This window comes from Scyliorhinus torazame, chromosome 8 (assembly GCF_047496885.1).
Source record: "Scyliorhinus torazame isolate Kashiwa2021f chromosome 8, sScyTor2.1, whole genome shotgun sequence".
NCBI classification, from domain to species: Eukaryota; Metazoa; Chordata; class Chondrichthyes; order Carcharhiniformes; family Scyliorhinidae; genus Scyliorhinus; species Scyliorhinus torazame.
Window position 1 is genome coordinate 245,350,334 of NC_092714.1, and position 27,736 is coordinate 245,378,069.

The window sequence follows — 27,736 nt, forward strand, 5'->3', positions numbered from 1 at the left end:
GAACATGGAGGCTTCTCAGGCAAGCACTTATATCTAGGAGGTAGGTGCAAAGACAGTTCCCTTCCAAACTTGCAAAGTCCCCACCTCAAAACTTGGAAATAGAAGGGTGAAAAGGACAATTGACAGCTGCATTCTTTGGGTGAGTAGAATATCATCTTATCCATAAACAAATGTCACATCACAAAGTCTGCTTTTTTGCCCAAAATATTTTCCAGATCATCAGACTGTATCGTGAAGAAAGTAGTTTGATCCCTTGTCAGGAACACAGCAAAGCTTTTTAAAAAATGCAGTCTATGCAGTTTTCGGACTGAACCCAAAATGAATTTTGTTTTCTAGCTTCATAACCATCGTAACTTGCTGAATGTTTTTGCTTCTAAAGTTATCTGACTATAGGTTTTAGCATAAACATACCCGTCTATAGATTTTATTGCCTTGAAGTAAGCAGGGAAACATGGCGGACATGCTACATGTTCCACAGTGCAACATACTATCGAGAAGGGATGGGACCCAATTTCATTTTCAGAGTTCAGGGCTTGCTTCTCAAGAAAGGAGACTCTCTTCATCTGCTTATGAAAAAAGTTTAAGATTACGACTCTGAGGGCGCGATTCTCTGGCCGTGTTGTGCTCAAGCGAGAGCACAATGTGGCCTAAAAATGCCGGGAGAGGCCTGGAGCGAGCCTCCCGACAGTTTCCGCGTCTCGCGGGATGTCAGAGTAAGAACTCTGCCCCAAATGGGCGTGACCAAACGCCACTCCCGGATGTAGGTCGTAAACCTACTTACGACCTACTCACCCGGGATCCACCGCCCTCCATTGATTCACCGGCCACCCCAGGGAGGCTGCAGCCGGGCGCCGATAAGTTCTGGTCCACCCAAATGTGGACCAGGCGGAACGGCTCCCAGGGGGTCTCCTGAGCCATCGGAGACCCTTGGGTGGTCAGGGTAACTACAGGGTGGCCCTCTGCACCCCCTCCCCCAGAACAGGGGCACCTTGGCACTGCGCAGCTGGCAATTTGGCACTGCCATCCTGGCACAGCCAAGGTGCCCGTATGACACTGCAAAGCCAACAGGAGCACTGCCTGGGTGCCAGGGGATGAGGGGGGCCATGCCCATGAAATGAGGTTGGGGGGGGGGGGCGGTTTGGGGGAGTGCAGGGCAGGTAAGTAGGGGCCTCTGGGGAGGTTGGAGGGGTGAATGGTGGGGGTCTTGGAAGGGAGGGGGTGCTGTAAATGGGCTTGAAGGGGGGGGGCGCCCAGGGGCCCCATAGCAGGGTACCCTCACTTGCGGGTGTGGGGGACCCACAAGCTTACTTCGAGATCGGGACACCCTTTCCCGCTCTCTGAGTTCAGCTCCCTAGTGCTGAAAAAAATTCCAAGTGTGGGCTAAACCAGTGAGAAACTCCTCATGGCCCAAAAAAGTGACTAAATGTAATTGAGTAGCAGTGGAGAACTCGCCGGCAGAGCCCAGGAAACTCCCTGAAAAACCTGCCACAAATGAACTTAGAACGTTTTTGGGAGAATCGCGCCCGTAAAGACTTCTCGTAATACTTATCGTAAACTGTACGACTCTTCAACAGTATTAAGTTCATTACTTGCAACCTGTGTTCCTAGAGAAAGGCAGAATTCTGTAAATATAACACAATGTGCTTGCACAAAGAGACTGAATTTTTAGCTGGTCACTGAAATGCATTCAGTGCCTGGAAAACAGAATGCCTTATCTGCCCTGCTTGTCCACATTATACAGATCTAATCAGCAGAGCCACTAGCATTGCACAAACTGAACACCAAGTGTTCAGGGCAGACAATTTCTCCATCAAGAAATCCATGTAACTTGCTGATGACATCACAAATCAGAGTGTAAAGTCCCTCTATACTACCCAGGCAATATTTGTACATAGACATGTAACTGATGGGTATGTTGCTGTGATGAAATATCCTCCTGTTAAAACTGAACCTAGCAAGATCTGAATTTCAAAGCTATACCAATTACTCATCACCAGTGTGATGCCTTCGCCTCTCAACGTGGAGGCCTTTTCTCAGCTTCTAATAATATCCTTTCATTTATGCGTTGTAGCGCACAATGACTTACGAGAGACGAGAAGTGATGAAGTCGATCCAGGCTTTATTAAGCGAAGCTTGTCCCCAGCAGCTCAGCAACAGAATGAATCTGCGGGGAGAAGCTCGGGTTCTTATACTCCGCCTTCAGGGCGGAGCCAGGAGTCGGCAGCCAACCAGGACCCGGGATCTGTCAGCCAATAGCATCTCGGCTTCACAGTCCCACATGACCCCTAATACATACCACCACATGCGTATATTGGATCACCTTGTGGTGTCACCTCAATACTGCTACTGGCAGCCTCTGCAGCAAGACTGCAGAAAAGCGCAGCATATTTCAGTTCTGCCGCAGCCAGTGTCCGAGAGGCGAAAGCAATCGGCCATTACCTGCCATTCTACATCCGATGTGACAGGACAATGCCAATTCCGTAAGGTGATGCTTTGCACTTGACAAATAAGAGTTTGGCGGGATGGTCACTAATCCGGAAGACAATAACTGCCTTTTGACGTGCTGAAAAGCCGTTTTCTGCGGTTTCCTCCACACCTACTCTTGATTCTTCAGGAGGAGGTGTAAAGGGGGCCAACATGGTCGCAAGGATGAACTTGCCATAGTAATTAACAAGTCCTAAAAGGGAACAAAGCTCCGAAGCGTCCGTCGGGGTAGGGGAAGCCTGTTGAATGGTGTGCACCTTGACGGGACAAGATGTAAACCTTCGCGGCTCACTCGGTAGACCACCCTTCTAGTACTGAAGACAAATTTAGCCCACCGCAAGCGGATACCAGACTCAGAGAAATGCTTCAGTACGGCCTCCACGTTCTCCAAATGTTCTTGTTTGATAGCTCCAGTGACCAGCACATCATCTACAAAACCTGCCACGCGCGGTAACCCCCTCAGGGTATTTTTTACACGTTTTGCACAGGCAGAAGATACACCAAAAGGCAACTGGGTGTACTCATAAATTCCTATGTGCATATTCACTGTAAGGTATTTCCGCGAGGCCGCGTCCAACTAGAGTTGTAAATATGCTTGTCTCAAATATCGAGTTTAGTGAACTTCCACCAGCCAATTTCCTCAATGCGAGGCATGGGGTAGTGATCAAACCGGGAAGCTGTATTCATGGTCAGCTCATAGTCCCCGCATAATCGGGCCATCTTGTCTGGTTCCAATACCGGCACCACCGGCGTTGCCCAATCCGCAAACGTATGGCCTGATGATACCCAGATTTTACAGCCAACTAAGTTCTGTTTCTACTTTATCCAACAATGCATAGGTGCTGGGCGTGCCCGGGAATACGGAGGCTGGGTTTCCGAGTTGGCATGAATTTGGGCTGTGGGCCCTTTTATCTTCCGCAGTCTGGATTGAAATACTTCAGATCCAACACTTCGCATAAGCCCCCAGACCCCATAGGGAATATGCGTTGCCAGTTTAGTTGCAAATGGCTCAACCATTCACGGCCCAACATGCTGGGTCCTTGTCCCCTGGCCACAATCAGCGGGAGGCGCACCGACTGATGACCATAAACTGTCGGAGTCATGGTTTTACCTGCAATGTCCAATGGCTCACCAGTGTATGTGGCCAACTGAGCCTTGGTTTCGGTCTGGTCCAAATCCTGTATGCCCTGTCTAACGCGGTCAAATATCTTCCACCCCAATACGGAAACCTCCGCACCAGTGTCCAGTTCCATGTCCAGCAAATACCCGTTTACCTGTATCGAGACCCTCATAGGGGCCACTCGGGGTACCGCCACAAATGCAGTAATTGTCTTCAGGGTCTTCCAAGTGAAAGGTATGGGTTCTAGGCTGAAGCCGGCCTTTACCGGGGCGCCTGGATCTCTGGTACATCTACAGTCTGTGCTCTCGCCTGGGCTGGCAACCACACACCCTACAACGACCCGACATCAGCGGATTCCGGGGAAGTTTCTCATTAGATCAATTTAGCCTTCGGCCAACAAGTCAGGCCTTTACGGTGTTCGGTCCAGGGCAGGGTAGCCACCTGGGGAGGGGATGTGCCCCAAGGCATTAACTTCCATTACTTGTACTTCCTGCGCCCTTCGCTCTGCGCTTCCCAGGACAATTTGAATGGCTTGCTGTAGATTCAGGGCAGGTCAGCCATTAGTTTCTTTTCGGTGGCACCATTGTTAACGCAGCATTATCTTCAGAGCAGTGCCGTATTCGCAAAACTCTACAGTCTTTCACAACCGTGACAAGTACTCGATGATCACTCACCAGGTGTCCGCTCTGTGGTATTAAAACGATACCGCTGTACAATAAGAGATGGAACTGGGTTAAAGTGCTGCCCCACTGGGTTACTAGCTGGTCGTAGGTTTGTGTGTCAGGCGCCACCGGATAGCTAAGGCTTCGTATCACTCTGAACGTATGTGCGCCACAGGCAGTCAACAAGGTGACTGTTCGATGGTCACCCTCCGTGATATTGTTGGCCCTGAAAAAGTAGCACATTTGCTCTGCATACTGATTCCAGTCTTCCAAGCTGGCATCAAAGACATCTAACCGTCCGAACAGAGGCATATTGAAAAGATAAATCCAACATTCATCCAACAGGCACCAGAAGGTGGCTTATCCAATGGTGCAGCAGCTTTGAAAGCTATCCAGTTTGACCTTTGCCACCAGTTTTACAAGGCCACGAAGGAGTCCACTCCAAGTACTTCAAAGAAACTTAGTTTATTTACAATAACTATTATATACATCACACAGTAGATCCCAACTGGGTCTGCCTTGCTGGTGCCTAACTAACTGGCTTTATATATACACCATAACTACACATTGATTACAGTTCCCCCGCCCACTTAACAGGGGGAGCTTGTATTCTGCAAGGTTCACGGGGAAGTTACATGCGGGTTAGAACAGAAATATGCATATCCTCAGATAGTGGTGCACATTACTGGATTTCCATCACGCACCGACCAAGCACTACTCAGCCTTCTGGCCCTTCAACACATGCAAACAGAACATTTTCAGTTAACAGGCTTCCTCGGTTTTATTTTAAGATAATAATATAGTGGCTGATGGAAAATAGAGATTTCAGTTTGAGGTTATTAGGGCCATTAAGATGTGTACTTGAGGAAATAATATAAACTCTTGGAAAAAAACATTTCAAAGGGTCCAAACAAAGCGACCGAGGGCGGGATTCTCCGGCCGCGCCCGCCCGGCGACAGGAAATTCCCACCCGAGGTTGATGAACCTTTGCATGGTCCGCGTCCCACCCGTAGTGATCTTGCAGCGGGCGGGGCGGAAGAATCCAGCCCTGAGAGTAGCCAGCTCCTACCTTTGTTGTGGCACTAATACCGACACAATGACCATGGGTCAAACTATCTCCTTCCCTGATTCTTAACGGCACAAAGGTCGCAATCATACTTGTCCACTTATTTTTGAGTGAAAGGTTTATGAGCAAAACCCATTTATTTGTATGAGATTTCCCCTTATCCTTGTTTGAATATTTCTCTCACATTATTTTGCACCGTAAACCAGAGTCAATCTAAAATTAAAGAGAATGTAAAGCAAAACCTGAATGCATTTTCTTATTGAATAACCAACATGTAGATATGTCTTGAGTTTTAATATCTTGGAGTGAAATAAGAAATGCTGCATTTTGGAATTCCTATGGCATTACGCCTAATCTACAAACAGTTACAGCTCAGAATCAGTCTTTATCATGTAATAAGCAATGTTGAATGATAACGAAAGCCTCTAACAGAAAGTGTAGCTGGCATTCTAGGAGTATAAAAAACATGAAAACGTAACTGTGGCAATTTCAGCTGCTTGTCTTGTTCAACAGTCTCACCCTTACTGGAGCAGTGCCCTGATGTACTTAAGTCTGTACATCTCATTCTTACATTGTTGGTAAGAGTTAATTAAGGAATCATTGAGAAGCATTCCTTTAAACTGCTTCTCCAATTGTAGTTCTCAAGCTGTGGTACTGGCTGCCTGAAAACCACAGTCATTAAGATAATTGTGCAGGACAACAGTGCTTTGCTTCCACTAATATATAGAAATCATCAAAACTACAAAATCAGCTCATGGTAAATAAAGCATAGTTTCCCAACCTAAGGTGCTTCCTTATATTTAATCCAGCCTCCAAGGTGTCACAGTGTTGGATACAAATATCCAGGTTCCATTACTGCCCTGTGGACATCATTGTCATAGAATGATAGAATAAATGCCTACAGTGCAGAAGGAGGCCATTCAGCCTATCGATCTGCACTGACCCCTCGAAAGAACACTCTACCCCTATCCCTGTAAACCCACCCAATGTTTGGACACTTAGGGGCAATTGATCCTGGCCAATCCCTTAACCTGCACATCTTTCAACTGTGGGAGGAAAACCACACAGACACGGGGAGAATGTACAAACTCCATACAGACAGTCACCCAAGGCTGGAATTGAAACTGGGTCCCTGGTGCTGTGAGGCAGCAATGCTAACCACTGCACCACCGTCCCATCCTCACCGTAGAGGACTATACATTGATCTCATAAATATCTACATTGGGTGGCACATGGCACAGTGGTTAGCACTGGGGCTACAGCACTGAGGACCCGGCTTCGAATCCCGGCACTGGGTCACTGTCCATGTGGAGTTTGCACATTCTCCCCGTGTTTGCGTGGGTTTCACCCCCACAACCCAAAGATGTGCAGGGTAGGTGGATAGGCCAAGCTAAATTGCCCCTTAATTGGAAAAAATGAATTGGGTGCTCTAAAAAATCTTTTTAAAATTCTGAGCTGTACACTAGACTAGATCCAGCATTTATCAGCGGACATTGATCAGGAATGGGAATTCTGGACATTGTCCCTCTCCTGATATCTGTCTCTCTACTGATATCCAGGCCGAGATGAACTAATTTAGGCCTTCCATGGTCTGCCTAGCTGAGTTGTTCAGTGGTTAAGCTCATTGAGCCATAAGGTGGCCAGGCAATAATCATTTAAACTTCCGCTGCCAGAAAGCGCAATTCTGCTCTTCTGTTTATTGAACCTTGTGCTTAAAGGACCACTTAGACCATTATGAACTGCAAATGATTTAAAACAACTAGTTAATCAATAGCCCTCCATTTTTACATTCTGCTGCTATGAGAATAAACCACAATTTTTTTTTTTGTGACTTATAACACTCTGTAGTTTATTAAAATAATTAATTCTTAAACAGGACATTCATATTTGTATTGATCAAGATGAATCCGAGAGTAGTTAATGAACACGGTAAAATCTTGCTTACATGAAGTCCAGTCTAATTAAATCACATGATAGATGAGCTTGTAACAGCCATTATAACTTACCACAGGTATTATTAAAAGTGGTTTGTTTGGTCGTTGCTGCAAAAGTCCTGGTATATGTGCCCCTGAATCAAGCAATGCTTAAATGAGCTATTTGCACCCAGTTCCAACATACTTCATATTGTAATATTAAACCATAGAAATAACAAAGTGCCAGATGGATAATTATGGAACATGTATCATAGGAACATAGGAACATGAGTAGGCCATTCGGCCCCTCAAACCTGCTCTGCATTTTAACTGGATCATGGCTGATCTTCTGCCTCAATGCCACCTTCCCGCACTATCCCCGTTTCCCTTGATGTCATTGGCATCCAGAAATTTATTGACCTCTGCTTTGAACATACATAATGACTGAGCCTCCATAACCCTCCGGGGTAGGGAAAGCCAAAGATTTACCACTCCCCGACTGAAGAAACCCCTCCTCATCTAGGTCCTAAATGGCCAACCACTTATTCTGAGAGTGTGTCCTCTTGTTAATACACCCACCAACCAGAAGTCACATCCTTCCTGCATCTACCCTGTCAAGCCCTGTAAGAATTGGGTACACATTAATGAGATGACGTGCGCGATTTAACTAAACGGGAACAAACTCCCATATTGAGCGTGTTTAGCCGAGTGTTTCCCGGCATTTGCAGCGGCGAGAAACACAAGGCAATCAAATGTCACTCGGGTTAGATAGGGGGCCTCAGCGGCCGCACATAACCCTATTTTCTGGACTGAGGAGCTCCGGACGCTCTGACCTCTCGAGCCCCCTTTGCACCCCCCTCCCATCCCCCCAAGACCCAATTCGCTATGACAGGGTCCCCAGATCCCCCCCCTCCCCGCACGCCCCCCAACACCCACACAGGGCCCAATCACCGCTGCGCAAAGAAATGCCAGCTTGGCACTGCCAACCTCGTACCCTGGCACTGCCATCTGAGCAATGCCAGGCTGGCAGTGGCACCAGCAGTTCCAGGGTACTACCCTGCCCAAAGGGCTTGCACCTCCAGGCCTTTGATCCCCTGGGAGACTCCCAGGAGTGCCATTCCACCTCTGTGTGGAGTATTGAACGGTACTCGCCCGAGGTCTCCAAGGTGAAGGATAAGATCCCAATGCCTCGGGAAACTGCATATTAACGTGAGACTAGCGGTCTTGCTCTAATATGCAGATTTGCCAAAACATAATCCTGCCCACAATGGGTGGGATTCACATCACAACAGCTTGTGAGATCACTTTGGAGCACGCAAGGCATTGTGAGCCAGATAGATCCCTGGAGCAGCGTCTTCCAGCTTCTATCGGTCATGTTGCGCTGGGACGCGCTGCTTTTCAGGCGCAACGTGATCTGCTCGATTGCCCCCTACCTCTCATTCTTCTAAACAGGCCCAGTTTCTTCAATCTCTCCTCATAAGACAATGTGGCCATCACAGGGATTATCTTCACGGCGCCGAGGACCCATTAGGCTCACATAAGTATGTCTACGCCAGATTCTTCCAGGGTCCGGGAACTAATGGCCTCGCTTGGGAGACCTCATCATAAGCCATTTAGCACTGGTTTCCACAAACGTGGACCAGGTGTAATGGCACCTGAGGGGGGTCTCCCAAGCCATTAGGGACCCCTGGGTGGACGAGCACTGGGCAGGGTGGTACCCTCGCACTCCCGCTGACACGCGGGCACCTTGGCAGTGGTGCCAGGAACCCTTGCAGTGCCACCCTGGAACTGTCAGGGTGTCTGAGTGGCACTGTCAGGCTGGGTGCGCATTGCCACAATGCCAGGCTGGTAGTGTCAAGGTGCCCGGGTGCCAGGGGTCAGGCCTGGGAGTGCCTTGCCCTTAAGAGGGGTGAGGGGGGACTCAAGGACCGTGTAAGAGGTACATTGGGTGCAGTGGAAGGGTCCAAAGACCGTCATGGGGTTGAGGAGGGGGTTCGAAAGATCGGGGCAGCATTTACAAATCACGCCCTGATCTGTGAAAACTGATCCTGCACTGGCGAGCTCAGGAGATCAGCTTGCCAGTGCAGAAAATGATGTAAGTGCGGCCTCAGTGGGAAGTTTCTCACAGAGACCCGAAAAGCTGGCAAAATGCCGTTAAATAGCGGCGTCATTCTCGGTGCCACAGGTGCCAAGAAACACTCCGCTAAACGCACCCAAAACGGGACTCCGTTTCTGACCTGTTAAATTGCACCCAATATGCCAGGTGCAGTCTCACCAAGGCTCTATATGATCTTCTTGCAAATAAGTGCACCATACTATTTGCCATACTAATTGCTTGCTGCACCTGCTTATTAGCTTTCAGTAACTTACGAACAAGAACACCCAGGTCTCTTTGGACATCAACACTTCCCAGTCTCTGCCCATTTAAGAAATACACTGCATTTCTATTTTTTCCACCAAAGTGGATAACTTCACATTTTTTCACAATATATGCCATCTGTCATGTTCGTGCCTGCTCTAACAAAAAAACAATCTTACTGATACCAATTTTGTGTCACCACAACATTTGGGAAATTTTAATTTATACATGAACAACAATAACAATTCACTTTAATGAGTCCACTAAAGATAGGCAAAAGAGTTAGAAATGCACAAGAGACCAGTGTTGGAAGAACAGTGTTCTCAAGGGGTTATAATGCTGGAGGAGGTTACTGAGATATGAATGGATGAGGCTGTGAAGGATCTGAACACAAAGGGTTGGAATACACTATTAGAAGTGTTCATGGACCAAGAGCCAACATGGATTAGTGAGCACTGGGTTAGAGAGCAAGTAATAATAATAATCTTTATTAGTGTCACAAGTAGGCTTACATTAACACTGCAATGAAGTTACTGTGAAAACCCCCTATTCCCCACACTCCGGCACCTGTTCGGGTACACCGAGGGAGAATTCAGAATGCCCAAGTCACATAACAAGGATATCTATCGGGACTTGTGGGAGGAAACTGGAGCACCTGGATGAAACCCACGCAGACACGGGGAGAATGAGCAGATTACAGACTCTGCACAGACAGTGACCTAAGTCGGGAATCGAACCCGGGTCCCTGGCGCTGTGAAGCAACAGTGCTAACCACTGTGCTACCCTGGGACCTGCTCTGGTTTGTGAGATTTATATGAGTTGATGTTTATGGAGGGAAGAGAATAGAAGACCACTAAAGAGACATTGAAACAATCAGGTCTGAAGGTGACAAAGGCATAGATGAAGATTTTGACAACAGATGGCTCAAGACAGAGGCAGATATGGGCAGTTATGGAATTGGAAGGATCTTGAATAATTTTGAAATTGAGAAATTATTGGGTCGGAATCTCAGATTAGGATCAAATAGAATGCCAAAATAAAAGACAGACAGCCTCAATCTGAGATAATCACGGGGGAGGGGGGGGGAAATTGAATCATTGTTGAGAATGCAAAGTTTGTAGCAAAGGGCAAGAGCTTTGGTCTTCCCAATATTCAATTGTGGACTTACGAAGGAGATTCAAGTTTGGGACATGGTGGCAGGACAACTGTAAAATGGATAGACAATGAAATTCAACAAACCAAGTTATTGTATCCTATTGTTTTTAAAATATTCTTGATTTTAGATTTTCCTGTGCCATGGATTCATGAAGATCTCTTCTACATGAATACCTCAGACTATCTGATGCTGAATCAAACTGCTCGCAGCTTTGGTGTCATATTTAATTCTCAGACGAGCTTCTGAGCGCATATCTGAACCATCACTAAGACTGCCTATTTCCACTTTCATAACAGAACTTAACTTCATCCTGTCCCATCTCAACTGCTGCTAAAACACTCATCCATTCTTTTGTTTATCTCTAGATTTAGACTATTCCAATGCACTCTGTAGCCACGTAAAATGGCTGCGTTCCGATTAATCTGGCCAAAACCCAGTTTAAAATGGCTAACCCGAAAGACTGCTGGGAAAAGCAGCTAAGAAGACACAAGCAGGCAGCTGCAGACAGTATTGCATATTTGGCTCTGGGAAGTTAGCCCAGATCGATACTCAGGGCTATCAACAGCCCATCAACCCAGGTATTTGCAGTTGCATTCAGGACTGTTTGCAGCCCATCTATTCAGACATCCACAGTTAAATCGGCTATCCCCGGGAAAAATTGCAACATATTAGCAATTGAATACCGGGCCAGACCTGTCGGCGCCTGCAGTGGCCGAAACAAAGACAGGTGAGCGACCACCCCCCGATCGAGGAATTGCCTCACCATTGGACACATCGACCCCAGAGATTGGGGACAGATCCAATCACTTGGGACTCAGGGTCAAGGGCCGCCCCGGGAGGCGGGAAGCCCCTGGGACCTATAAAAGTGAGGGTCCAAGTTCAGATCTCTCTCTCTCTCATCTTCGCCTGCTCGAGACCTTCACAAGACCAGCCACCGGCAACTGTAAGTTTGAATCCAGCGATCGCTATCCGGTAGAGACACCTAGCCACCGACCTGTAGCAGCCTTTTGAATCCCGCGGGCCAGATCTGATTGGACAAGCCATTCGTTTCCCTGACCTGGTGGGCTCTTCCTAAGTTAAGTATTGGCCAGTAGTGATAGGTTTATTATCTAGAAAGTAGTATTAGGGTATTAATATTGCTTGTTGTATATAATAAATGACCGTTGTTTTAATCCTTACTAAGCGGTGTGCTGTGTTATTAATCATAACCTGAACTTGAACCACGTGGCGGTATCATAAAGATACCTGGCGACTCATGAGCAAAGGTGACGTAAACAGAGCAAATAGACAAAGGTTAAAAAGAGCAACAACTCCTGGCTGCACTTCCACATTATATCCTCCATAAACCTGAGGTCATCCAAAACCCTACTCTCATTTCCTAAGTCACACCAAGTCCTGTTCACCCATCAACCTTTCTGACCTACTTTGGCTCCTGGCTCCACAAAGTCAGTATCATCTTTGTTTTCAAATCTATCTGTGACCTTGCCTCTCCCTGTACCCATTATCTCCACCAGTCCTACACCCCAATGAGATAGCTACACACTTCCAATTCTAGTCAAGTTTCATTGATCCATTATTAATGGCCGTGCGTTCAGCTACTGAGGGCCGAAGTTCTGGACTTCCGCTTATAAACCTCTCCGCCGTTTTTTTCCCCTTTTGTTCTTTAAGATTCTCCTTGAAGACCAAGCATTTGGCCATCTGTCCTAATACCTTTTTATGTGCCTCAATGTTAAACTTGGCTTGATAATCTTTTGTGAGGCATCTGGGGACGCTTTACAATCTTAAATTGTCGTTGAATATTGTCTTCATGAATATTGCTACAATGACATACAGTGCATTCCATAAGACCATAAGACATAGGAGCGGAAGTAAGGCCATTCAGCCCATCGAATCCACTCTACCATTCAATCATGGCTGATTTCAACTCCATTTACCCGCTCTCTCTCCATAGCCCTTAATAAATTCCACAGTAGATTCAATCTGGGATCTTCCTCCACTGGGAATAATCCGGCATATATTTGTTTAGGCCTAGTTTCACAGATTTTCACTTCCTACGTGGGGAATTATACAGGGGAACCTATGATTTATCATTTCATTTTTACCAACAGTACAGAGGGCAGCACGGTGGCGCAGTGGTTAGCACTGCTGCCTCACGGCGCCGAGGTCCCAGTTTAGATCCCGGCTCTGGGTCACTGTCCGTGTGGAGTTTCGCCCCCACAACCCAAAAGATGTGCAGGGTAGGTGGATTGGCCACACTAAATTGCCCCTTAATTGGAAAAAATGAATTGGGTACTCTAAATTTAAAAAAAAATCTTAACAGTGCATTATGCTACCTACACTCCCACTGAATCCATTAAATCGCAACCATCAACTTCCACATTATCATACACAAACTGTGATACTACACATGCATGTCCACATTAGTTGGAATTAATGAGGCGTACATTTAGGTTAATTACAAAAAGAGTCTCCATATCCTAATTGGTTTTAAGATCCGAATGTCATCCCCAACTAACCTCTGTATTGCATGCCTGTATAATCCTGCTGTTTATTATTTAGTACATAAAATTTGCCTCACTTACTTCCAAACTAAATAAATTAATATCAATTATTACCTACCATGGCAAAATCTAATCTCAATTCAGCTGCTTTTATAGGTTTCTGCGCTGCCTACGTACAAGACCTTTACAACGAGCAGTTAAACTCAATCCGAATTTAACTGAGGCCTGCGGCCACACCGCTCTGACAGCACCAGAATAATCCGGTTTTGTTTTGATGTGGTGATGCCATATTTGGGGCGTGTCGTGATGCCGTTGCATTACACACATCGAAATAGCCAAACTGTCACAGCCAGTTGCTGCATTCACAAAATACCATTGCAGCTAACTTACAATAAACTGATTGCATTGTTGGGATAGAGATGGGTGAAGAATGTACCTGTGGCCTGCAATATAAACATCTGCTAAAGCATACCTTTGAGCAATGGGAATTAGTGTCTCAAAGTATTTAAATCTCACCCTCTTACCAGAAGTGCACTTTTTAGACTGCACCAAAATCCTTCAATTTTTTTCTCTATCTTCTCCCTCCCCTACCTGCTCAAGTCACATATCAAGTCTAGCAAGGAAAACAAGCAATCAATCTAATTCAAGATCACCTGGGAGGTGAGTAAGGGGATAAATTGGGCATGACTCTCCCTTTGAATCTCTCCCTTAACTTCAATGGTCTTAAAGCATCATTGCTGCCTTCCCACCGCAACAGATTTGAAATCTGGAACATAGTGGGAAGGAGCGAAAATTGAACGTGTGCTGTTCGCACCATTGCACAGCATACTGGTTCCTCAATACATTCTGCCATATTTTTTTCAAGAAGTATTTTCTCCAATTAATCTTGAAGAAACAGGTTTCAGCAATTTATGGGAAAGTCTGTATTAACTTACGTAGAACTGTATGTAATTCAAGAAATCTACTCAGGATTGTAACTTTTACCAATATGTTCAGTACCTGTACTAAATTTCACTCGAGTAGCTTGTGGGTTTCTCGAACTCATAAATGATTATGGCATGCAATTAAATAATCGCAACATAATGTGGATAATGGAGATCTGAATTAAAAACAGGAAGTGCTGGAAAAACACAGCAGGCCTGGCAGTAACCAAAGATGCGCAGGTTAGTTGGATTGGACATGCTAAATTGCCCCTCCGGCTGGGGTTACAGGGAGGCGTATTGAGTCTAGATAGGGTGGTCTTTCGAAGGATTGGGGCAGACTCGAAAGACTGAATGGCCTCCTTCTGCACTGTAGGGATTCTATGAGAGAGAAAGAGAGTTAACATTTTGAGTCCAGTTAATTCTTGTTTCCCTCTCCACAGACTCTACCAGACCTGTTAAATTGTTCCAGCACTGTTTTTATTATGACATTCAATTAAATGAATTAAATTCTTATATAGGGAAATTTATAGCAAATACAGTTACTTGTAGCAAATACAGTTTTATAATAAGAGAGGATGTGATCTCTACAGATTTGCCCAGTGTGTATTCAACAAGTAGCTCAGTTGACTGCATGGCTGGTTTATGATGCGGAGTGATGTCAACAGCTAGGGTTCAATTCCTGTACCGACTGAGATTATCCATGAAGGCCTTGCCTTCTCAACCTTGCCCCTCGGTAGGTTAAATCACCACCAGTTAACTATTTCTCTCAAAGGGAAGAGCAGCTGATGGTCTGGCAACTTTCACTTTCACTTTCAATATTTGCCAATTAGGTTGGAGCGGTACTAATGAGGGTATAAATGTAGTACAACAACTCGCATATATATAGTCCCTTTAAAGTAGTTAAAAGTCCCAAGACAGTTCACGGAAGCATTATCAAACAAAATGTAGTACCACCGCAGAAGGATATTGGGACAAGTCACCAAAAAGCTTGGTCAAAGATGTAGGGTTTAAAGAGAAGAACATTTCTGAGTTGGTGAGGTTTAGGGAGGTAATTGTAGAATTTAGAAAGTTGAAGGCATAGTTGTAAGTGGTGGAGTGATGAAACTCAGGGATGCATAAGAAGCTAAAATTGGAGGAGCTCAGAAATCTTGAAAGGGTTGTAGGGATGGAGGAGATAACAGAACTAGGGAGGGGTGTGACCACAGCAGGATTTGAAATCAAGAATAAGGGCGGGATTCTCCGTTAGCTGACGCTGAAATCATGAAGCACGATTGGGCGGAAAATAGATTCCAATGCCAAAATCGCAGTGGCCGCTGATTTGACGCCAAATCGCAATTTTCCGTCACCTCGAAAGAGGCGTCAATGCAGTCTGGAACGCACATACAGTAAACATGTTTGCATGTCATTAGTGGACCCAACCCTGTATTCTCCGGGGTCTCCGCGATGCTCCTCCTCTGATGGGCCAAGTTCCCGATGGCACAGTTCTCTTGTGCTTTAAAAAAAATCATGAAACCGGTATCGTGGCTGCTGAGGGAGAGAGAGGGCACACGGAAAGTGTCCAACATTGCCATAGTTTGCTGACAGTTGTGCCGCTGGCTGGGGGGGGCTTCTGCCATGGCTGGGGGGTGGCCAGGAGATGGGCTGTGGGATCGGGGTGGACAGGAGCGGAACACCATTGCCCCGGCTGACAAGGCAGCCATGCAGCTGCGCACGCTGTGAACCTAGGGCCACAGGTCATATGGGTGGCCTCTGGCTCCAGCCGACTCGTCAGCTGTATGGATGTGCTCCAGCACAACCAGTGCCATCTTGTTGGCTGGGATGGTGTGTGTGGGGAGTGAAGAGTGTAGATGTGACTGCAACTTGTCAGCCGCCCGAGTGTCAATCACGGACTCGGCAAATCTTGCACCATTTTCCATTGGAATCGATTGTGTTCCACGTGTCGCCGGTGGTAGCCCCTCCACAGTTGCTGAATCGACCCAGGTTTGGCGCCAGTTTCGCTTTCGTGAAAGTCCACGAATCCTGCATCGGAGTCAACACTTAGTCTCAGAGACAGAGAATCCTGCCCTAAAAATTTTAGAATTAAACTATTGCTGGACTGGGTGTCAGTGCAGGTCAACATGCACAGGGGTAACAGGTGAATGAGACTTAGGGGTTGGATACAGACAGCATGGTTATGGACAAGCTCAAATTTACAGAAGGTGGAACATGGAAAGCTAGCCAGCTGAGCATTTAAGTAGTCAAGCCTTGAGGTAACAAAGGGGTTTCAGCAGTAGATATGCTGAAGCTGGGTGGAGTTAGGCAAAGTTACGAAGGTGGAGACAAGTCTTGGTGACGGCAACAATATGAGTCCTTATATGTAAGGTATGCATCTGCATTTCATCCAAAATAAGGAATGTGTGCCACACATACAAAAAAGCATCCAACACTAAAACTGATTTACAACCATCTACAAGATGCACTGCAGAAACTCGCCAAGCCCCCTTCGACCGCATCTTCAAAACCCATGACTGCCACTGCGTAGAAGGATAAGGGCAGCAGATCCACAGGGATACCACTACCTTCAAGTTCTCTTCTAGGCCACACAACATCTTGACTTGGAATAGTGCCATTGTCTCTGTCACTGCTTCAAAAACCTGGAACTCACTTCCGAGCAGCATTGTGGATGTACCTACACAATATGGACTGCAACCATTCAAGGAGGTGGCTCACCACTACCATCTCCAGGGCAATTGGAGATGGGGGTTTGCCAACAACGCTAACATCCCATGAAAGAATAAAGGAAAAAAGAAGGTCTGACAGCCTCCCAATTGCTCAGTTTGAAAATAGACCATTGAAACTGAACCATTTAGATCAGGATTAAGGTTTGAAATGCAATCTATAACACACGTGCTAATCTTGACAGAAATGGAGGCAAGAACAAAGGAAAGAAAAACGACCCATCAGACTTGAGTACTACGACCTTTTGGTTAAGATCAAGCTTCAGATCAAGCCTAAGATGAGGTGCAATGCCTTTTCTTGTCAGCTTGGATCTTGTGTCTCTGTTGTGGAGACCATGAACTGGCTTCAATTAGAACTTGAATTTGGTTTTGGAGAAAGTAACGAGATAGATGAAGGGCTTGCTCTGTCCATTTTGTGGACTGGCTTTGCAATTTCATGAATGGGTTAAAGATTTAAATGCCTTGTGCTACAGAGTTTGCATGGACATCATGATTGGGTTTGGCCGAATGGCCTCTTTTAGCCAAATATCCAGGTGGATAGCTTCACACATTGGGAATGGTCACTTGGGTAAAGTACTTGAGCATGGCTGGCGTCTGTGAAACTGCAGCTTAGCACAGTCTAGCACTTTCAAAGAGAAGGCCATCAATTTGGAAGGTTAACGCTGTTTCTGTTTTCACAGATGCTGTCTAACCTGCTGAGTATTTCTGTCTTTATTTCAGACCTCCGGCATCCACAATATTTTGCTTTTGTAGAAGAATTTGGGAGTTGTGGTGAAAAAAGACCGTGGTACGACATCTTTCGCGTTTCTGGTTATTTGTGGAATCTTTTAAATTGTAGAACATTGCAGCTTTAATTGCTCGAAAACAACATCAATCCAAGTGTAGGTTGTTGTTATTATTCTGACTCAAGCATTTGAAACCAAATCCCACCTACTCCATTTTGTTCAGCTAACATTCTCATCTGAACCTTTGCTCAAATCACCATGTAGGAGTAAAGTTAGTAGGTTTTTAGTCAGATCCAGGAAAGCTTTTACACTTTTCCGCCACTTTGAAATCATGTTTACCCAGTATGCAAACCAGCCCGGCCATATTTGCCCAAGCGTTCACCGTTCATTTGACAAGCTAACCAGTTTTGCAATGAAGTCTTTACGCTACTCAGAAGCTCAGGAATGCAAGCTTTAAATTGATTACCAGACCAGTGCCTCGAGATAACATTGCTGTAATTGTTGTCAAATGTGCAGAGTTTTTATATCGAGAAGAATGTAGTGACTACTGACTACATGGAGCAGGCTCATGGGATTACACACCAATATTTTCCAGTATTTAGGCAGTAGGGGTCGATACCATGTCAAAAGCAGTTATTAACCTTTCGGTTTTTTTCATTAAAAAAAATATCCGCAGTCTTCAATGGGGGAAAAATGTCAATAACTTTGTAAACAATGGAGAAAGGGTATTTGGTAATAGTTTCCAACATGATCAGAGACGTGTTAACCATTTGCCACAAGAAAAATCTTCCTACTGTCTTTATGACGTCAACAATATAAGGAGGAGCGGAATTTTTCTCTAAAATGAAGAGCTTTCACAGAGTGGAAAGCAGATGTTAATAATCAATCTGAATTCATGCACAGTTTACTCCGATGAACAGTTTTAAAAGATATTCAAACTTCTCAATCATTTGTACTTTTTAAACCTTGGCCAAAAGCAGTGAATAGATTTCCAAGCATTTTTAAAGTGTGAATCAGTTATCTGGTGGTGCAGCAAAAACATTTGACTTCTGCCATTTTATTTCTTTATTCAACTCTCTATATGTATCCTTGCTGCTATAGTCCTTTCTTATGGCTATGAGTTGCCCTGTAAAGTTAACGTTTGGTATTACTTCCTTTAAAGATACATTTTTGGCGAACTGACAGAAGAGGACTGTAGTTCCTAAAGTTAAACATTCTCCCGATTCACTCTGATGGCTATAAAGTTTTATGTGTTAATTTGCAACTATATGCATAGACACTATATATATGTATATATGTATAAATCTTACCTCTATTCAAAAAGGATGAGAAATACCGAATTTTCTTCAGTATAAAGTCTCAGAGCTATGCCAGTATATGCTCTGTCGAAGCTGATGTGCAGGTCATGTGTTCACACCATCCAATGTCTAGTGACAGCTGTTTAAGTTCCCTCCCCTCCCATTCCAGGCATTTGTCCATACAAGGCAATAAAATGCTGACTGGATTGCTGCCAAATAGCTTGTTGTACAATGGATTTTGGCTTATTAGCACAAGGAAATCCACACAAACAGATAAGCTGCCTTATATAGTTGAAACTATTCAGTAAAGCCAAATCAGCACTTGTAACCTAGAAATGTACCACAGAGACAGTTATGTTTCGCAGACTATCATAATACCAAAGTATTTTATTTGCTTTAAAAGGATATGGTATGATTATAAACGCAAACTAATGTGGATGCTGGATATCTGAAATATAAACATCAAATGCGAGAAATCATAGAACAGTGCAGGCGGCCATTCGGCCCATCAAATCAACGCTGACCCTCCGAAAGAGCACTCTACCTAGGCCCACTTCCCCGCGCATTGGTCATGGCCATTCCACCTAACCTGCAAAACTTTGGACTGTGGGAGAAAACCCACACAGGCACGGGGTGAACTTGCAAACTCCTAATCAGATGCATCCATGTCACATTTCCAGTCACTAATGTTTTGATTTTGCCACTTTACATACCATTCTTTCCGATACCGCCTTCCTCTTTATCAACCAAGGATTCCCCTCCACCACGGTTGACATGTCCCTCGACCGTGTCAGTCCCAATTCCCACAATTCTGCTCTTACCTCTTCCCCTCCCTCCCAGATCCACAATACTTGTCCTCACATTCCACTCCACCAGCCTCCACATTCAATGGATCATCCCTCACCATTTCTGCCATCTCCAGAATGTTGCCACCACTTAACACGCCTTCATTTCCCGCTTCAGCATTCTGACGGGACCATTCTTTCCGCAACACCCTGGTCCAGTCCTCAATCACTTCCCCTTCTCACGGCACCTTCCCATGTAAATGCAGGAGATGCAACATCTAATCTTTTACCTCCCCACTTTGATCAACAGTAAAGGCCCAATTCCTCATGATTCCATGCCAGTACTCAATACCTAATAAAACTATAATAAAGGGCAGAAACCCTTCCTTTTCCATTTAAAAATGATTAGGTGAATTGAAAGTATTAGATGGATCATTGATGACTGAATCTGCGACTGAATGCTGAATAACCAAACTAATTTCCCTTTGTCTGAAAAAAGACAAAAAAAAAACAATATTCTGTGTAAGTATGAAAGTACTTGCAATTGAAATGCCAGATAAAATATTTTATAAAGCTATAAACTGCACTCTACATATGAGATTAAAGAGAATTTCATAGTACAATGCATTAACACGCTGCCCTCTGACCTCCGGAGTGGTTGTTGAATCATTAAGAGTAATGCAATCGGTGGGGTTACTGGGATACGATGGGGATGTGAGCTGAGGTAGGGTGCTGTTTCAGAGGGACGGTGCAGACCCGATGGGCCGAATGGCCTCCTTCTGCACGGCGGGAATCTATGAATGAAAAATATATACCCTCGCTATAATGACGTGAGGATACAAAGTAAAACCACTGTAACCTGGCTCTTAGTAGCCATGTATCCATTTTCCAATGATCACAATTGTTGTTTGGGTCTGCGCACACTGCAGCTTTCTCCACATATCTGCATCCTTATTAGCAAGGACATTTATGATAAAATAAGAGATAAAGGAAATTCATACACTGTGCGGGTCTGCAGCGTACATGCCAAGTATGTTTTTGTCTCTGTCCATAGTTCATACCTTGTGGCATGACTATGGCAATTTAAGTCACAATACAGACAGCACATTTTGATTTCAATACCTGGTATTAGGTCAACACGGAGTTAACGTCAGAAATGCAACACGCAGTTGAATAGATGATTCTTGAAGTCGGGGTAGCTATTGTGTTATGCAGAATACAATGCTTTTTACTTTCTATCTGACTCATGTTACATTTCACCAGGCTTAATGGTAATATTGGGCCCAGAAAGTGGGAAAATGTTTAATTACTTATCATTGGCAACTATGAGCTCTCAATCTTGTACATTGCGAATAATCATAGCTCTCACCAGAAAGTTATAAATTGTTTATATTCACCAACAGAAATAGTCACCAGATATTTTTAGGCAATTCACTTCTCCCATTTCCCCTTTAAACAAGATGCGTCCACAGATTAAAACATGTTCAATAACGTCTAATTCAGACAACTGAGAGTGCTTGCTATTCAAACCTTTTGTAACTTATTTTTAGCATCTGAAATTTAAGAAATGTTGGCAGTACTTGTATTACATTTCTTAATCTTTGAACTGCGAAGGGGAAGTTACGCCGTGTTAATTCTTCAGGATATGTTTGGTTGTAAGGGCCATCAATGAGGACATTCAGCAGTGATAATTTTTAAAGTCAAAGTTGATCATGATTATTTACGTGCTTAACCGATTCCGACTCTTATAGATTTCCATTAGCCGAAAATGTTTTGTAGCTAGTTTTTGACCAACCAATGAACGTCTTTACTTAAAAAGTGGTGACAATGTGGAACTTATTACCATAGGGGTGGTTGAGGTGAATAGATTAGGGGAAGCAATGTGGCATACGAAGGAGAAGAAAATAGAAAGTTACATAGAACATAGAACGATACAGCGCAGTACAGGCCCTTCGGCCCACGATGTTGCACCGAAACAAAAGCCATCTAACCTACACTATGCCATTATCATCCATGTGCTTATCCAATAAACTTTTAAATGCCCTCAATGTTAGCGAGTTCACTACTGTTGCCAGTAGGGCATTCCACGGCCTCACCACTCTTTGCGTAAAGAACCTACCTCTGACCTCTGTCCTATATCTTTTTTTTATTTTTTTTATAAATGTTTTATTGAAATTTTTTTCCCAAACAACAATTTTTCCCCTCTTACAAAGCAAACGCAACAATAACAATACAGACATTTTAAACAATACACAAGTAACAAAACCCCTTTATCTTTGACCTAAACTAACCCCCTCCCCCCCCCCCCCCCCCGCCCCCTGGGTTGCTGCTGCTGGTCATCTGTCTTCCCTCTAACGTTCCCCTAGGTAGTCGAGAAATGGCTGCCACCGCCTGGTGAACCCTTGAGCCGATCCTCTCAGGGCAAACTTTATCTGCTCCAGTTTAATGAACCCCGCCATATCATTTACCCAGGCCTCCAGTCCGGGGGGTTTCGCCTCCTTCCACATGAGTAGGATCCTGCGCCGGGCTACTAGGGACGCAAAGGCCACAACGTCGGCCTCTTTCGCCTCCTGCACTCCCGGCTCTTCCGCAACTCCAAATAGAGCTAACCCCCAGCCTGGTTTGACCCGGGCCTTCACCACCCGCGAGATCACTCCCGTCACTCCCTTCCAATACCCTTCCAGTGCCGGGCATGCCCAAAACATATGTGCGTGGTTTGCCGGGCTCCCACCACACCTCCCACATTTGTCCTCCACTCCAAAGAACCTGCTCAATCTTGCTCCCGTTATGTGTGCTCTATGTAGCACCTTAAATTGAATCAGGCTAAGCCTGGCGCATGAGGAAGAGGAATTTACCCTGCTTAGGGCATCAGCCCACATACCCTCCTCTATCTCCTCCCCTAGTTCTTCTTCCCACTTTCCTTTTAGTTCGCCCACCGACTCCTCCCCCTTTTCCCTCATCTCTCGGTAAATCTCTGACACCTTGCCCTCTCCGACCCACACCCCTGAAAGCACCCTGTCCTGTATCCCCTGTGTCGGGAGCAACGGAAATTCCCTCACCTGTTGTCTAGTAAATGCCCTCACCTGCATATATCTCAAGAAATTTCCCCGGGGCAACTTATACTTTTCCTCCAATGCTCCCAAGCTCGCAAAAGTCCCATCTATAAATAAATCTCCCACCCTCCTAATTCCCAACTGGAACCAGCTCTGAAATCCTCCATCCATTCTTCCTGGGGCGAACCTATGGTTGTTCCTGATTGGGGACCCCACCAGGGCTCCCCGCACCCCTCTCTGTCGCCTCCACTGTCCCCAGATATTCAATGTTGCCGCCACCACCGGGTTTGTGGTAAACTTTTTAGGTGAGATCGGTAGCGGCGCCGTCACCAGCGCCTCTAAACTCGTCCCTTTACAGGACTTTCTCTCCAGTCTTTCCCACGCCGCTCCCTCACCCTCCATCATCCATTTACGTATCATTGCCACATTGGCGGCCCAATAGTAATCGCCCAAGTTCGGTAGTGCCAATCCTCCTCTGTCCCTACTACGCTGAAGGAACCCCCTCCTTACTCTCGGAACTTTCCCTGCCCACACGAAGCTCGTGATGCTCCTGTCTATTTTATTAAAAAAGGTCTTAGTGATTAGTATAGGAAGACATTGAAACACAAATAAGAACCTCGGGAGGACCATCATCTTAATTGCTTGCACCCTGCCCGCCAGCGATAGAGGCTGCATGTCCCACCTCTTGAAGTCCTCCTCCATTTGTTCTACCAACCGTGTCAGATTAAGTCTGTGCAAGGTTCCCCAACTCCTAGCGATCTGAATCCCCAGGTATCGGAAGTTTCTTTCCACTTTCCTTAGAGGCAAGCCTTCTATCTCTCTACTCTGGTCCCCTGGATGTATCACAAATAATTCACTCTTCCCCATGTTTAGCCTATACCCCGAGAAATCCCCGAACCCCCTCAAAATTCGCATAACCTCTATCATTCCCCCCGCTGGGTCCGACACGTATAACAATAGGTCATCCGCATATAACGAGACTCGGTGTTCTTCTCCCCCTCTAATCACCCCTCTCCATTTCCTGGAGTCTCTCAACGCCATGGCCAGAGGTTCAATTGCCAACGCGAACAACAATGGAGACAGCGGGCATCCCTGTCTTGTTCCCCTATATAGTCGGAAATACTCCGATCTATGTCGACCTGTAACTACGCTTGCCGTTGGAGCCCCATAAAGAAGTCTAACCCAGCTAATAAACCCGTTCCCAAACCCAAACCTCTTTAACACTTCCCATAAATACTCCCACTCCACCCTATCAAATGCCTTCTCTGCGTCCATTGCCGCCACTATCTCTGCCTCCCCCTCCACTGGGGGCATCATTATCACCCCTAATAGTCGTCGCACGTTAACATTCAGTTGTCTCCCTTTTACGAACCCTGTCTGATCTTCGTGCACCACCCCCGGGACACAGTCCTCTATCCTCGATGCCAGTACCTTTGCCAACAATTTGGCGTCCACGTTCAACAATGAAATGGGTCTATAGGACCCGCACTGCAACGGATCTTTATCCCTCTTCAAAATTAACGATATCGTCGCCTCCGACATCGTCGGGGGTAGAGTCCCCCCTTTCCTGGCCTCATTGAACGTCCTCACCATCAACGGGGCCAACAAGTCCACATATTTTCTGTAATACTCCACCGGGAACCCGTCTGGTCCTGGGGCCTTCCCTGCTTGCATGCTTCCCAGTCCCTTAATAACCTCGTCCACCCCAATCGGTGCCCCCAGGCCTACCACCCCCCGCTCCTCCACTTTCGGGAACCTCAATTGGTCCAGGAACTGCCGCATCCCCTCCTCTCCCTCTGGGGGTTGAGACCTATACAGTTCCTCATAGAAGGTCTTGAACACCTCATTTATCTTTCCTGCCCTTCGCACCGTGTCTCCCCTTTCGTCTCTAATTCCTCCTATCTCCCTCGCTGCTGCCCTCTTTCGCAATTGATGAGCCAACAGGCGACTCGCCTTTTCCCCATATTCATACCTCCTCCCCTGTGCCTTCCTCCACAGTACCTCCGCCTTTCTGGTGGTCAGAAGGTCAAATTCCGTCTGGAGTCGTCTCCTCTCCCTGTACAATTCCTCCTCCGGGGTCTCTGCAAATTCCCTATCCACCCTTAAAATCTCCCCCAGTAATCTTTCCCTTTCCTTGGCCTCTGTTTTCCTTTTGTGGGCCCCAATGGAGATCAGCTCTCCTCTGACCACCGCTTTTAGTGCTTCCCATACCACTCCCACAGGGACCTCGCCGTCGTCATTGACCTCCAGATATCTCTCAATACACCCCCGCACTCTTGCACACACTCCCTCATCCGCCATCAGTCCCACATCTAATCGCCAGAGTGTTCTCTGCTCCCTTTCCTCTCCTAATTCCAGGTCCACCCAATGTGGGGCATGATCCGAAACCGCTATGGCTGAGTACTCAGCTTCTTCCACCCTAGAGATCAACGACCTTCCCAAAACAAAAAAATCTATCCGGGAGTACACTTTATGGACATGGGAGAAGAAGGAAAACTCCCTAGCCCTAGGTCTAAGAAATCGCCATGGATCCACTCCCCCCATTTGGTCCATAAACCCCTTAAGTACCTTGGCCGCTGCCGGCCTTCTTCCGGTCCTTGAGCTGGATCTATCTCGCCCCGGGTCCAGCACCGTATTAAAGTCCCCTCCTAAAATCAAGTTTCCTACCTCCAGGTCCGGTATACGCCCCAGCATCCGTCTCATAAATCCCGCATCGTCCCAGTTTGGGGTATACACGTTAACCAACACGACCTCCATTCCCTCCAGCCTGCCACTCACCATTACATATCTACCTCCGCTATCTGCTACGATGTTCTTTGCTTCAAATGCGACCTGTTTCCCCACCAAAATGGCCACCCCTCTATTCTTTGCGTCCAGTCCTGAGTGGAACACCTGTCCCACCCATCCTTTCCTTAGCCTAACTTGGTCCGCCACCTTTAGGTGCGTCTCTTGGAGCATAACCACGTCTGCCCTTAGTCCTTTCAAATGCGCGAGCACTCTGGCCCTTTTTATCGGTCCGTTCAGGCCTCTCACGTTCCACGTGATCAGCCTCACTAGGGGGCTACCTGCCCCCCTCCCGTGTCGACTAGCCATTACCTTCTCTAGGCCAGTCCCATATCCCGCCTCCGCGCTCCCGCTCGCTCCCCCAGCGTCGCACACCATCCCCGCCCACACACTCTTTAGCCATTTCCTTTTGGATTTCCGCAGCAGCAACCCAGTTGTCCCCCACCCGCCCCCCCCTCCCTCCCCCCCTCCCCGCTAGATCTCTTTCTAGCATGATTGCTCCCCCCATATTACTTCCGTAAGTCAGCTGACTTCAACTGACCCCGGCTACTCCTGCTCACTCCTCGACCCCCCCCATGTGGGGAACACCCATCCGCCTTGCGCCTGTCTTCCCGCCTTATTATTTCTGGTGCGGGAACATCCCTTTACCTGACCCGCCTCTTATGGCGCAGCTCCCTTTCCCCTCCCCCTCCCCTTCCCCATTCTCCAACTATGTCCCGTCTTTCCCCCCTCACCGGAGCCCACATTTCCCCAATGTCTCCCCCCTTCCCTGTTTACTTCTCAATTAACTTCCACCGTAACATTAACAATAACATTTCCTGCAGCATCAGTCCCTCAGTTCCGATCCAATTTCTCTTCTTTGATGAAGGTCCATGCTTCCTCCGCCGTCTCGAAATAATGGTGTCTCTCCTGATACGTGACCCATAGTCTTGCCGGCTGCAGCATCCCGAACTTCACCTTCCTTTTATGCAACACCTCTTTGGCTCGGTTGAAGCTCGCCCTCCTTCTCGCCACCTCCGCACTCCAATCCTGGTATACCCGTACCACTGCATTCTCCCATCTGCTACTCCGCACCTTTTTAGCCCATCTCAGGACCTCTTCTCTATCCTTAAGGCGGTAAAATCGCACGATTATCGCCCTGGGTGGTTCTCCCGCTTTTGGTCTTCTCGCCGGAATCCGATTTGCCCACTCCACCTCCAAGGGGCCCGTAGGGGCCTCAGCACCCATCAGTGAGCTCAGCATCGTACTTGCGTACGCTCCACAGTCCACTCCTTCCACACCCTCAGGGAGACCCAGTATCCGAAGGTTCTTCCTTCGCGCTCCATTTTCTAGGGCTTCGATCCTTTCAGTACACTTTTTATGAAATGCCTCGTGCGTCTGTGTCTTAACCGCCAGGCCCAGGATCTCGTCCTCAATATCTGTCACCTTCTGCTCCACCACGCGGAGCTCTGTCTCCTGGGTCTTTAATGTCTCCTTGAGCCCCTCAATTGCCTGTAGCAACGGGGTCAGCACCTCCCTCTTCAGCAGCTCCACGCACCGTCTCACAATTTCATGCTCAGGCCCCCATGTCGCCTGCGCTTTCTCCGCCGCCATCTTGTACTTCTCTCTTTCTGACCCTTTGGTCGACGATTCCTCGCGCTGCAGCCGCCGCCGCCGGTTTTTTCCTCCTTCGTTTGGGGGGGACTCCCTTCTCACACGCCCCACACCGGGTTGCGTCGTCGAAAAATTCCCCGTTGGGGCTCTTAAAAGAGCCCGAAGGTCCGTCGGAGCTGGAGCCGCCGAATCGTGCGGCTAGCTAGGCATCACCGCAACCGGAAGTCCCTTCAGTGGCCTTGATGAGGTCTTTTCACAGTTGTTCCCTCTGCTGCTAGAATTCACTTTTGATACAGGCCCTCAGGTCAGCTTGCAGCTTTAAGCTTGCCCTTCCCCCGCCTGCATGCTGGAAGAGGCCCTGTTTATCCTGCAGTTGCAGCCAAATCTTTTACTGTTTCTGCGTGTGTCTGGCAACCAAGAGACATGCCCTTCCTGGGGGACACTGTCGGGGGAATATTGCAGCCTTCTTTCCACACCGGGAAATGTCAAACAAATGCCGTGGGGGCCCTGTAAAAGAGCCCAAAAGTCCGTTCCAAGCAGGAGCTGCCGAATATGCGACCTAGCTCTGCATAGCCGCACCCGGAAGTGACCTCTGTC

At 46.7% G+C, this 27,736-nt stretch overlaps 1 protein-coding gene across 2 annotated transcripts in view; it reads right to left on the reverse strand.

The window, feature by feature from the left end:
- The window catches only part of LOC140428501 (myosin regulatory light polypeptide 9), a 66,358-nt gene that overhangs the window by 34,269 nt on the left and 4,353 nt on the right, over positions 1–27,736 (reverse strand). Inside the window, exon 1 of one of the 2 annotated variants that reach the window (XM_072515052.1) lies at positions 18,937–19,072. The exons of the other annotated variant lie outside the window; for it this stretch is intronic. The gene's annotated coding sequence lies outside the window, so the exon portion shown is untranslated. Of the gene's footprint in view, positions 1–18,936; positions 19,073–27,736 lie in introns of those variants that run through there. 2 annotated transcript variants of the gene reach the window in all.